Source organism: Salvelinus namaycush, chromosome 13, assembly GCF_016432855.1.
Source record: "Salvelinus namaycush isolate Seneca chromosome 13, SaNama_1.0, whole genome shotgun sequence".
In the NCBI taxonomy this organism is placed as follows: domain Eukaryota; kingdom Metazoa; phylum Chordata; class Actinopteri; order Salmoniformes; family Salmonidae; genus Salvelinus; species Salvelinus namaycush.
Genome location: NC_052319.1, coordinates 36,024,240 through 36,035,801, shown reverse-complemented (window position 1 = coordinate 36,035,801; position 11,562 = coordinate 36,024,240). Strand labels below are relative to the sequence as shown.

Sequence of the window (11,562 nt, the reverse complement as noted above, 5' to 3'; positions counted from 1 at the left end):
TTCTGCTCCTGCTCCTGCTTCTGCTCTTTCTCCTGTTGAATTTGTCTCACCACTGTCCAGAGTGCAGATATGTCTCTCTCCACCTCCAGCACTCCGGGTCTGGTTAAAGGGGTGTTGTTGTGCTGGACTGTTGTCTGGGTCTGTTCTGACTGGAGTGTAATCACCTGCTGTTCCAGCTCCACCTGCCTTACCTCCAGCTGGGTGAATTTATCCTTCATTTCAATGGGGGAGAAGTACTCTGTGCTGGGAGGTTGACTGTCTGCTGAGGGTTGCTCGTCTGTGGGGTTATGTGATGAAGAGGTCTGGTCTGACCCGCTTGGGGTGGGGGTATCTTTATCAAGGGAGAGCTTCTCCTGCTGGGCTAAATCTTTGATTAGGTGAAAGTCCAGCTGAAACTGTTTGGGGTTGCCCTGTACCATTACTGTTCCAGACTTATAAAGATTTATGTTAGCTGACTCCTCGTCCTCGTTGTCAAGAATCCTGAGTTTCCACCCCTCGTTAACCCCCCCTCTCTTAACAGAGGGGTAGTGTGCTAATATAGCACTGTGCCATGCCAGGGGATGGTTTGTGTGGAAGATAAGGTTGCTGATGTTCCCATTTTTGTAATAGTCAGCAAAAAGTGTCTCTTGATTTTCCATAAGGAGCTTCATTTTGTGATCTTTTCTTGCCTTATCATTCTTTACACTCACAGGGTACTGTATTTTAATTACCTCTGAACAGCGGGAGGCAGCTTCTAAGGCCTCTCCATTTGGTTGGGGTAGACTATTCGACTCTCCTGCCATTGTTGGGCTAATGGGCTTTGACACCTCTCACTTGACACGTAAGTGCTAGTTGAAGTTGTATCAAGCTTGGCAGAATTATGTTACCATTCAGTCCTTATAAAGTAATGTCATGTATTTTTCTTCTTGGCTTTTGGAAATAGAATATAGTTTCAGACTAAACATTACTCACTCAGTTCCAGGTTGGGTGGTGTTTTCAGGTTTCTGTTGTTTTCCAGAGAATTTGCTGTATAGAATTAAAATCCTTGGTTGTTGTGAACTTTTCAGGTGATTCCGTAATTCCGTCCAAAATCAGGTTGTAGGTTTTGAGTTTTGATTTGAAGTGAAGGTTATGTAGTAGAGGGTAGCATCCTGTATGTGTTCCTGACAAAAAATCCAAGTTTATCTAACTCTAAATCTATCTTTTTTTAAAGAAAATGCTGAAAAATGCAGGAGCTCATCTGATCGTGACCTCTCTCTCTCTCTGTCTCTCTCTCTCTGTCTCTCTCTCTGTCTCCCCCTCTGTCTCTCTCTCTCCCCTCTGTCTCACTCTGTTGCTCCATCTAATCCTTTACTCTCTCTCTCTTATTACACTTCCTGATTCTCTCTTTTCTCTCTTCCCTCACTCATATCAGCAATGCATTTCTCTCTTTATCCTCTCTTATTTTCTACCCCTTCCACCCATCACTCTATTTCTATACTATTCCTCCCTCTCTTCTTCTGTCCATATCTCCCTCCTCTCTTCCTCTCTTCTTCTGTCCATATCTCCCTACTCTCTTCCTATCTTCTTCTGTCCATCTCTCCCTCCTCTCTTCCTCTCTTCTTCTGTCCATCTCTTCCTCTTCTCTTCCTCTCATCTTCTGTCCATCTCTCCCTCCTCTCTTCCTCTCTTCTTCTGTCCATCTCTCCCTCCTCTCTTCCTCTCTTCTTCTGTCCATCTCTTCCTCCTCTCTACCTCTCATCCTATGTCCATCTCTTCTTCCTCTCATCTTCTGTCCATCTCTTCCTCCTCTCTACCTCTCATCCTCTGTCCATCTCTTCCTCCTCTCATCTTCTGTCCATCTCTTCCTCCTCTCATCTTATGTCCATCTGTTCCTCCTCTCATCTTCTGTCCATCTCTTCCTCCTCTCTACCTCTCATCCTATGTCCATCTCTTCTTCCTCTCATCTGTTGTCCATCTCTTCCTCCTCTCTACCTCTCATCCTCTGTCCATCTCTTCCTCCTCTCATCTTCTGTCCATCTCTTCCTCCTCTCATCTTCTGTCCATCTGTTCCTCCTCTCATCTTCTGTCCATCTCTTCCTCCTCTCTTCCTCTTTTTTTCTGTCCATCTCTCCCTCCTCTCTTCCTCTCTTCTTCTGTCCATATCTCTCTCCTCTCTTCCTCTCTTCTTCTGTCCAACTCTCCTTCCTCTCTTCCTCTCATCTTCTGTCCATCTCTTCCTCCTCTCTTCCTTTCATCTTCTGTCCATCTCTTCGTCCTCTCATCTTCTGTCCATCTCTTCCTCCTCTCTTCCTCTTTTTTTCTGTCCATCTCTCCCTCCTCTCTTCCTCTCTTCTTCTGTCCATATCTCCCTCCTCTCTTCCTCTCTTCTTCTGTCCAACTCTCCTTCCTCTCTTCCTTTCATCTTCTGTCCATCTCTTCCTCCTCTCTTCCTCTCATCTTCTGTCCATCTCTCCCTCCTCTCTTCCTTCATCTTCTGTCCATCTCTCCTTCCTCTCATCTTCTGTCCATCTCTTCCTCTCATCTTCTGTCCATCTCTCTCTGCTCTCTTCATACTGCTGTTGATTGAGTCAATTAGCTGCAGAATGAATCATTGGGGACCAGGTAATGATTTACACACCATATAAACACCATAGCTTCATTCAGCGCAGAGAGAAGGAGGTAAGGAGTGAGGGAAGGAGGGAGTGAAGGAAGGATAGGGGGAATAAGGAAGGGTAGTCAGAGGGGAAATAAATATCTCTGATTTACAACGCAGCTACATGATTCAGCATGTACGTTTAAGTGCTTCATTTTGTGTCGCTACCTGGCTCCTTCTACAAATGCAGTAGAGGCAGAGTAAAGCCAGTTTCCTGGGGGATTATCGCAAATGTATGGGCGCTGAGGAAACTGGGTCACTGTGAGCCTGAATGGTGAGACTGTAGTAGTAAACCTATAAATCAATATCCCCTCAGTATCCAGTAATCACAACCCTAATAGACCACACTTTTATACCTCTTTCTCTTAACAAGCACATGTGCACAGACACATACACACGCTTATCCATAACCCCCCCAAACATACATTCTCTCTCTCTCTCTCTCTCTCTCTCTCTCTCTCTCTCTCTCTCTCTCTCTCGCTCTCTCGCTCTCTCTCGCTCGCTCTCTCGCTCGCTCTCTCTCTCGCTCTCTCTCTCTTTCTCTCTTTCTCTCTCTCTCTCTCTCTTCTCTATGGCTGTCAATAGTATTCTCCTGGTGAAGGAGCTGCCCCATCTAATTCCCCGTCACTCCCTCAGCCTCCCACCAATTATTGATGCAATGGTGCATGTATCTAATGCAGTGCTCTGATGAGCACCTCAACCCTGCGGGGAACTGGGCAGAGGGGAGAGGGAGAGAGAAGAGTGGAGAGAGGAGGGGAAAAGGGAGGTCATGTCAAATCAACTCATACACGTGTTTAGCAGATGTTATTGCGGGTGTAGCAAAATGCTTGTGCTTCTAGTTCCGACAGTGCAGTAATATCTAACAATTACACAACATATACCTAATACAAACAAATCTAGTAAAGGAAGGGGATTAAGAATATAAAAATATATGGATGAGCAAGGTCAGAGCGGCATATAATAAGATACAGTAGAATAGTATAGGATAATGCAAGATATGTAAACATTATTAAAGTGACTAGTGTTACATTTATTAAAGTGGCCAGTGATTTCAAGTCTAAGTATATAGGCAGCAGCCTCTATGTGCTAGTGATGGCTGTGTAACAGTCTGATGGCCTTGAGATAAAAGCTGTTTTTCAGTCTCTCGGTCCCTGCTTTGATGCACCTGTACTGACCTCGCCATCTAGATGATAGCAGGGTGAACAGGCAGTGGCTCGGGGTGGTTGTTGTCCTTGATAATATTTTTGGCCTTCCTGTGACATCGGGTGCTGTAGGTGTCCTGGAGGGCAGGTAGTTTGCCCCCGGTGTTGCTTTGGGCAGACCGCACCACCCTCTGGAGAGCCTTGCGGTTAAGGGCGGTGCAGTTGCCGTACCAAGCGGTGATACAGCCCGACAGGATGCTCTAGTTTGTGCATCTGTAAAAGTTTGTGAGGGTTTTAGGTGACAAGCCAAATTTCTTCAGCCTCATGAGGTTGAAGAGGCGCTGTTGCGCCTTCTTCACCACACTGTCTGTGTGAGTGGACCATTTCAGTTTGTCAGTGATGTGTACGCCAAGGAACTTGAAGTTTCCCACCTTCTCCACTGCGGTCCCGTCAATGTAGATAAGGGGTTGCTCCCTCTGCTGTTTCCTGAAGTCCACGATCATCTCCTTTGTTCTGTTGACGTTGAGTGAGAGGTTGTTTTCCAGGCACCACACTCCGAGCCCTCACCTCCTCCCTATTGGCTGTCTCGTCATCGTTGGTAATCAAGCCTACTACTGTTGTGTAATCTGCAAACTTTATGATTGAGTTGGAGACGTGCTTGGCCACGCAGTCATGGGTGAACAGGGAGTACAGGAGGGGACTGAGCACGCACCCTTGTGGAGCACCGTCAGAAAGTCCAGGACTGAGTTGCACATGGCGGGGTTCAGACCCAGGGCATCAAGCTTAATGATGAGCTTGGAGGGTACTATGGTGTCGAATACTGAGCTATAGTCAATGAACAGCATTCTTACATAAAAAAAAATTTGAACCCTCATTTAACTAGGCAAGTCAGTTAAGAACACATTCTTATTTACAATGACGGCCTACCGGGGAACAGTGGGTTAACTGTGTTGTTCAGGGGCAGAACGACAGATTTTTACTTTGTCGGTTACTGGCCCAACGCTCTAAACACTAGGCAACCTGCCACCCCGATAGGAATACATAGGTATTCCTCTTGTCCAGATGGGATAGGGCAGTGTGCAGTGCGATGGCGATTGCATCGTCTGTGGATCTACTGGGGCGTTAAGCAAATTGAAGTGGGTCTAGGGTATCAGTTAGGGTGGAGGTGATATGATCCTTGGCTAGTATCTCAATGCACTTCATGATGACAGAAGTGAGTGCTACGGGGTGATTGTCATTTAGTTCCCACTTGAAGCAAGTGGGGACAGCAGACTGGGATAGGAAGAGATTGAATATGTCCGTAAACACACCAGCCAGCTGGTCTGCGCATGCTCTGAGGACGTGGCTAGGGATGCCATCTGGGCCAGCAGCCTTGCGAGAGTTGACACGCCTAACCCTCCTGCTGTGATCTGGTCAAATTGGACCAATTTACAAGTTTTCTCTCATGACTTTGTCCACACAGGGCACCTGAACACAGAAAATACATTTTGATGATTTTCATTACATTTTGGGTGTTTTATTTAACTTTTGTACACCTGTGGTGTTCCCATTCAAAAATTACCAGTCATTAGAAATGTATGGGTGAGACTACAATTTTGTATAAGATTGAGTTCAGGCACATGCCCATTCATCTGATGGACACACTTCCTCTCCCAGACCCCCACATGCATGTGTGTTTGAGCACACATACACCTCACTCCCCTTTTTACATTTTATTTCACCTTTATTTAACCAGGTAGGCTAGTTGAGAACAAGTTCTCATTTGCAACCTGGCCAAGATAAAGCAAAGCAGTACGACACAAACAACAACACAGAGTTACACATGGAATAAACAAGCGTACAGTCAATAACACAATAGAAAAAAAGAAAATCTATATACAGTGTGTGCAAATGGCGTGAGGAGGTAAGGCAATAAATAGGCTGTAGTAGCGAAGTAATTACAATTTTTTCTTGGCTTCCATCGCAAACACAACGGAAACCTTTCCCCAATAGAATCTTTCCCCCACGGGAACCACACCGGTTGGCATTCTCACAAACAATCGCAACAATGTTTTAATAATATATAGAGCCTTTCTCGCAGCTCTGGTATATAAAGCTTTTTTGAGGCCTTGCTCACAATTCATTCTGTGGCAGCACAATGACCAAACAATATACTCTACGTTAGGCTCTTGATCATATCTTTGATCATGACACACGTGAGGAGGAGAGAGTCCTTGTTAAACTTTGACACAAAGTAGTCTGTGATAAATAGCACAATATGTTTCATCTGAGTATTTGTTATAGTCAAAATAATCCATACATTATGCTTTTTTTACTCAAAAATAAGTTGTATGAGCTCAGGTCAATGAGGCCTACAGGCCATGAATAGCAAATAGAAGTTCAAAACTTGAAATGTTCACAAGAACTTAAGTTAATAAAAAGATCTAACACAACATTAGGTGAAAATGTATTATTATCGATTTAAACTCAGCAAAAAAAGAAACGTCCTCTCACTGTCAACTGCGTTTATTTTCAGCAAAGTTAACATGTGTAAATATTTGTATAAACATAACAAGATTCAACAACTGAGACATAAACTGAACAAGTTCCACAGACATGTGACTAACAGAAATGGAATAATGTGTCCCTGAACAAAGGGGGGGGGGCAAAATCAAAAGTAACAGTCAGTATCTGGTGTGGCCTTAAGCTGCCTTAAGTACTGCAGTGCATCTCCTCCTCATGGACTGCACCAGATTTGCCCGTTCTTGCTGTGAGATGTTACCCCACTCTTCCACCAAGGCACCTGCAAGTTCCCGGACATTTCTGGGGGGAATGGCCCTAGCCCTCATCCTCCGATCCAACAGGTCCCAGACGTGCTCAATGGGATTGAGATCCGGGCTCTTCGCTGGCCATGGTAGAACACTGACATTCCTGTCTTGCAGGAAATCACACACAAAACGAGTAGTATGGCTGGTGGCATTTGTCATGCTGGAGGGTCATGTCAGGATGAGCCTGCAGGAAGGGTACCATATGAGGGAGGAGAATGTCTTCCCTGTAACGCACAGTGTTGAGATTGCCTGCAATGACAACAAGCTCAGTCCGATGATGCTGTGACACACCGCCCCAGACCATGACGGACCCTCCACCTCCAAATCGATCCCGCTCCAGAATACAGGCCTCGGTGTAACGTTCATTTCTTCGACGATAAACGCGAATCCGACAATCACTGGTGAGACAAAACCGCGACTCGTCAGTGAAGATAACTTTTTTGCCAGTCCTGTCTGGTCCAGCGACGTCGTTGCCAGTGATGTCTGGTGAGGACCTGCCTTACAGCAGGCCTACAAGCCCTCAGTCCAGCCTCTCTCAGCCTATTGCGGACAGTCTGAGCACTGATGGAGGGATTGTGCGTTCCTGGTGTAACTCGGGCAGTTGTTGTTGCCATCCTGTACCTATCCCGCAGGTGTAATGTTTGGATGTACTGATCCTGTGCAGGTGTTGTTACACGTGGTCTGCCACTGCGAGGATGGTCAGCTGTCTGTCCTGTCTCCCTATAGCACTGTCTTAGGCATCTCACAGTACGGACATTGCCATTTATTATTTATTATTTATTTATTATTTTCTTTTTTTTCTGAGTTTATAATCAGCTATAATGGGGGCAGTCATTTTGGACCGGGAACACAGAATGAATGAACATGAAACGAACACAACAGGAGGGTTAAATGTCTTACTCAAGGAGAGCCCACAGTCCTTGGTAGCGGGCCGCGTTGGTGACACTGTGATATCCTCAAAGATGGGCAAAGAAGGTGTTTAGTTTGTCTGGAAGCAAGACGTTGGTGTCCGCGACGTGGCTGGTTTTCTTTTTGTAGTCTGTGATTGTCTGTAGACCCTGCCACATACGTCTTGTGTCTGAGCCGTTGAATTGCTACTCCACTTTGTCTCTATACTGACGTTTTGCCTGTTTGATTGCCTTGCGGAGGAAATAACTACACTGTTTGTGTTCTGCCATATTCCCAGTCAACTTGCCATGGTTAAATGTGATGGTTTACGCTTTCCATGTTGCAGTTTCTGGTTAGGGTTGGTTTTAATAGTCACAGTGGGTACAACATCTCCTATACACTTTCTCATAAACTCAGACACCATATCAGTGTATTCGTCAAGGTTATAGGACAGGGGTTAAAAGAGAGTGGAAAGAGAGGGGAGGGGATGAGGGTCAGGGCATGATTACCTGGGCCTGACTTACTAGTCAGAAGAGAACATCTATCATGTGATTCCAGATCAGTGGTCACTACAATATCAGCCACACCATACACAGTTGCACCTGTGCAGCAATACTTTGTCTATGTAAAGCCCAACTCATGGCAGAGCCATATTGGAGTGACATGCAGAAGAGGCCTTAGTAAAACGTAGAGTAACAGAAAACAAAAACGATTGTTTCTTTTTGTCCCTCCCTATTGTAGTCTGTTGTCTTCTGTTTGGTCCCAAATGAATAGGACCCATGTCTCAGTGGAAGAATCAGTAAGATAAGAAGAATAGAAGGACAGAGGAATAATATCTACCCAGTAAACTCTTAGAACTAAAGGTGCCTGGAAGAACCTCTTGGGTTGCCACACTGGTGGAACCAATCTGAAAAAGGTATCCGAGGAACATCTGTGTTAAGGCTTAAACCAGAACCTTTTTGTGATGGGAGGGGTTCAACTTTGAACCTTTTTAATAATATATATATATATATTGTAGAGGTGGCAGCCTATCAGATTTTTGGTCACCTGTTAGCGTAAATGTAATTCCTTTCCATCATGTTAAGTTTGTACACTGCAAAGTAAAGTGTTCCTTGAATACTTATGCATATTACATATTCTAATATAATTGTAATATTGCCGATTTACATACAGCAATGAGGTGGTAACTCTTCCAACTTTAGGACTTGCAAAGACTCTTCAGAAACTCCTACACCTCTGTTAGCCTCATTGAAGCTACAAAACTGTCAGTATTCACATTAACATGTGATGACAATACAACAGAACAGATTATAACAGGAATGACCTTTACACTAACCGGTGGCCCGCCAAAATAATATATATATATTAAAGCCACGCCTCCACTCCAGGGTTCTTCCAGGAACCCATTGCTTCACTGAACCATTCAAGTATCCTCCAAGAACCCCTCAACTAACCAAAGGTGCAAATATGAATATGAATATTCTTGAGGATCTCCAGGGTTCCTTGAGTTATCATTGAGAGAGAGAGAGAGAGCGAGAGAGAGAGAGAGAGAGAGAGAGAGAGAGAGAGAGAGAGAGAGAGAGAGAGAGAGAGAGAGAGAGAGAGAGAGAGAGAGAGAGAGAGAGAGAGAGAGAGAGAGAGAGAGAGAGAGAGAGAGAGAGAGAGAGAGAGAGAGAGAGAGAGAGAGAGAGAGAGAGAGAGAGAGAGAGAGAGAGAGAGAGAGAGAGAGAGAGAGAGAGACCAGCCATCTAGCTAGCTAGCTGCTTGGTCCTTTCCTTAATTCACCCTGTTTTAAATGACTCTGCTAATGTGCACTGATTGAGGACAGCAATCAGTCTAGTGCTCTCTTCGCTTTTTCCTTTCTCTTTACTCTCCTCTTTCACTTGCTCTGTCTTCTCTCAGTCTTTACTTCCTTCTCTCTCCCCGCCTCTGCCTCTATCACTCTCCACCTCGCCGTCACTCTCTCTCCTCTTCCACTCTGGCTGGAAGCTCTCAGCCGTCTCAGTAAATCATCCAGTAAAATGGACTCACTTGTGAATCAAATACAGCAGTAGGGAACATACACATACACACACACATACACACAGAGGTACACACACACAGAGGTATGGACACACACACACAAAGAGGCACGCACACAAACACAGTGGCACACACACACATATACACACACACAGAGGCACACACACACACACAGAGGCACGCACACAAACACACAGAGGCACACACAGAGGCACACACACACGCCCACACAGAGAGGCATGCACACACACACACACACACAGAGAGGCACACACACACACACATGGACACACAGAAGCATACATACAAACGCACATACTGAAACACTTAATTATCTTTCTCCTCCTTCCATTCATCCTCTTCACCCACATGAAAACATACTACAGTTTACTATAGAACACTACAGTACTTACTATAGAATGATGTAGTAAACTGTAGTATACAGTGTTGTGGAATACTATACTACACACTGTAGTATCCCTCAACCATGTATAGGACTACCATAATAGAATGTTGTAGAATAATATAGTAAATACTACAGAATTATCCGCAAATACACCACAATCCACAAAAACACTATAGTAAATATTATAGGCTATGCTACACTACAGCATTTATTGTGCGTATACCCTGCCTATTCCCCTCCCCATATCACAATTTATGCCACCCATAAGTGAGAAACCTACATGCCAAGTATAGACCATATATTGTGTTCCCTACAGGTTATAGAAAACTATCTGTTCAGACCACCCGTTCTACCCATCTACAGGTTATAGAAAACTATCTGTTCAGACCACCCGTCCTACCCATCTACAGGTTATAGAAAACGATCTGTTCAGACCACCCGTCCTACCCATCTACAGGTTATAGAAAACTATCTGTTCAGACCACCCGTCCTACCCATCTACAGGTTATAGAAAACTATCTGTTCATACCACCCGTTCTACCCATCTACAGGTTATAGAAAACTATCTGTTCAGACCACCCGTCCTACACATCTACAGGTTATAGAAAACTATCTGTTCAGACCACCCGTTCTACCCATCTACAGGTTATAGAAAACTATCTGTTCAGACCACCCGTCCTACCCATCTACAGGTTATAGAAAACTATCTGTTCAGACCACCCGTCCTACCCATCTACAGGTTATAGAAAACTATCTGTTCAGACCACCCGTCCTACCCATCTATAGGTTATAGAAAACTATCTGTTCAGACCACCCGTCCTACCCATCTACAGGTTATAGAAAACTATCTGTTCATACCACCCGTCCTACCCATCTACAGGTTATAGAAAACTATCTGTTCAGACCACCCGTTCTACCCATCTACAGGTTATAGAAAACTATCTGTTCAGACCACCCGTCCTACCCATCTACAGGTTATAGAAAACTATCTGTTCAGACCACCCGTTCTACCCATCTACAAGTTATAGAAAACTATCTGTTCAGACCACCCGTCCTACCCATCTACAGGTTATAGAAAACTATCTGTTCAGACCACCCGTTCTACCCATCTACAGGTTATAGAAAACTATCTGTTCAGACCACCCGTCCTACCCATCTACAGGTTATAGAAAACTATCTGTTCAGACCACCCGTTCTACCCATCTACAGGTTATAGAAAACTATCTGTTCAGACCACCCGTTCTACCCATCTACAGGTTATAGAAAACTATCTGTTCAGACCACCCGTCCTACCCATCTACAGGTTATAGAAAACTATCTGTTCAGACCACCCGTCCTACCCATCTACAGGTTATAGAAAACTATCTGTTCAGACCACCCGTCCTACCCATCTATAGGTTATAGAAAACTATCTGTTCAGACCACCCGTCCTACCCATCTACAGGTTATAGAAAACTATCTGTTCAGACCACCCGTTCTACCCATCTACAGGTTATAGAAAATGTGCTCTTTTAGTATTTGTCCAAAAGGTTTCCTGAAGGAGAAAGGCTCCACTTCTATGTCAAAGATAATTAAACAAAAACACTACAGTATTTTATTTTATTTGGGCAATCCCTTTTCTATTGGTTTTCTCTCCATAGAACCCTGAGAAAGCCTACATCAGTAAACACTTTCTGCTCTCTT

General features: G+C 44.5%; 1 pseudogene; it reads left to right on the top strand.

Moving 5' to 3' along the window:
- The first annotated feature begins 8,217 nt into the window (after positions 1-8,217).
- LOC120058112 overlaps positions 8,218-11,562 on the top strand; it is a 33,831-nt pseudogene continuing 30,486 nt past the window's right edge.